We start from the raw sequence: 2,515 nt of genomic DNA, 5'->3' as shown, positions 1-2,515 counted from the left end.
TGACAAGACTGAACATCGACATCTTAGGAATCAGTGAACTAAAATGTCGATGTTCAGTCTTGTCATCTCTTGTTTGACCACATCCAGCTTGCCTTGATTCATGGATCTTACATTCCAGGTTCCTATGGAGTATAGATCTTTGAAGCATGGGACTGTCCTTTCACCACCAGATACATCTGCAACTGAGTGTCCTTTCAGCTTTGACCCAGTCGCTTCATTCTTTCTGGCACTACTAGTACTAGCCCTCTGCTCTTCCCCAGTAGCATACTGGACACCTTCCGACCTGAGGGGCTCATCTTCCTGCGTCATATCTTTTTGCCTTTTGGTACTGTCCATGGGGTTTCCATGGCAAAGATACTGGAGTGGGTTGTCATTTCCTTCTCCAGTGGATCACACTTTGTCAGAGCTCTCTGCTATGACCTGTCCGTCTTGGGTGACCCTGCACGGCATAGCTCATAGCTTCATTGAGCTACGCAAGCCCCTTCGCCACAACAAGGCAGTGATCCATGAAGGAGAACAGAGGTAGAGGGGAAGGCAAAAGGATGAAGGGATTACTAGCTTAGCGTTTTCCCTGTTCCAAATCTTTCTCTATTGGCTTTTTCTTACTGGTTTCTACAAAAATGCATTTGCAAGGAAGAAGATGAACTGGAGCAGGGAAACTGATGAGGAGAGTTGTTATAACACACATACACACCACGGCTGCTTTGTTGCTCCCAGTTCTTGCCCCCAGAAGTAGCTTTCTCAGCAGAAAAAGCACCATCAGGATGCCATTTCATGCTGACATTTCATGTTGACGGTTAGAGACTATCCAGCTAAGACACATCTGAAATTATTTCTAGGCCCCCTTATTTATGTATTTATTTATTTAGGGAACTTCTATGCCGCCCCATTTGCCAAAGCCTCGGGGTGGCTCACAATCATAAATAAATAATATAAAACAATATAATTTAACAGTATAAATTAAGTCACCCTGGCCAAAGAATAAAATAAATAAATAATATTAACAATTAAAATAATGTTTGAATAAAAAGGTCTTTGCTTGGTGCTGAAAAACAAATAATGATGGCGCCAGGCAGACCTCTCTGGGAAGTGCATTCCATAGATTGGGCGCCACCGCAGAGAAAGCCCTCCTCCGAATACTCACCCTCCTAATTTCCCTTAAGGGTGCAACCACCTCAGAGTGGCATACAAGATCAGAAATGGAGACATACAAAATTAAAATCACAGAGATGCAATAAAAATCTATAAAAGCATAGACAAGAGAACCATAAAATGAGATTGCCAATAAATGAATACAAACAAACCTTTCCAATAAAAACCAATGACCCAAATTTCCAGAGTTCACCAAAACAGGTGGTTTCAGAGGTTCTCTAAACTGAATTTGAACCAGGAAATTGGTGGTTTAAATCTACCTCTGCCATCCCCCTTCCCTCTGCAGTTATGGGAATACCTCTAAACGCTTGTTGAAATGATAGCTGCAATAATATATCTCAAACACTCTGACGATGTTAAAGATGCTACATCATGTCATATAGTATGGCAGGAACTGTTAACTGGGTGCATGTGGACACAAGCATGGGAGAAGCATCTTGCAAACTCATACACTAAGAAGAGCATAGGAAGAGCAGTGCTGGATCACACCAAGGATCCAGCACTCTGTTCACACCGTGGCCAACTAGCTGCCTATGGGAAGCCCACAAGCAGGAGGCGAGTGCCACACACCCTCCCATCCATGTTCCCCAGCAGCCCATCTCCACAGGCACACTCCCTCTGATACTGGAGGCAACATATAGTTATCAGGATTAGTTGCCATTGGTAGACTTCCCTTCTGTGCATTTTTCCAGTCCCCCTTTAAAGTCATCCATATGGGTGGCCATCACTACACCGTATGGAAGTGAATTCCATGGTTTAACTATGAATCTCCCAAATCAGGGTCACTGGATTATCCCACATACTAGAATTAAGGGAGAGGGAGAAAAAAAAAACTCTTTCGTATCTCTTCCGTTACTCACCTTTTTTTCAAAGTGGAACAGTCCCAGTTGTTGCAACCTTTCCTCACAGGGACGTTGCTTCAAACCCTTGATTGTTTCGGTTGCCCTCTCCTGCACTTTCTTCAGTTCTACAATGTCCTTTTTAGGTGCGATGACCAGAGCTGTACATAACAGTCACACCTTCAATTTAGATAAGGGGCTTATGGAGTTGTCAGTTTTATTTTTGATTCCATTCCTAATTAATCTAAGATGGAATTTCTTTTTCTTCAGAGCAGCCACACACAAGGTTTACACTTTCACGGTGCTGCTTGCCACTATCCCCAAAACCTTTTCTTGGTGAGTTTCCAAGAGTTCAAACGCATTTCTCCTTCTCTACATTCTGAAACATTCCATGCATTTTAGAATCATTGTTTATACAGTCTAAATGGTCTGGTTTACACCACAAGAGTAGGGATCTATGGGGAAATTGTTTTGATTCATTTTTGATCAGGATCCACCTATTCTACACTTTCCAGACCAAATGA

The sequence above is a fragment of the Varanus komodoensis genome, unplaced genomic scaffold, assembly GCF_004798865.1.
Source record: "Varanus komodoensis strain SLA01 unplaced genomic scaffold, ASM479886v1 scaffold6_4, whole genome shotgun sequence".
Lineage (NCBI taxonomy): Eukaryota > Metazoa > Chordata > Lepidosauria > Squamata > Varanidae > Varanus > Varanus komodoensis.
Note: the sequence above shows the minus strand (reverse complement) of the source record.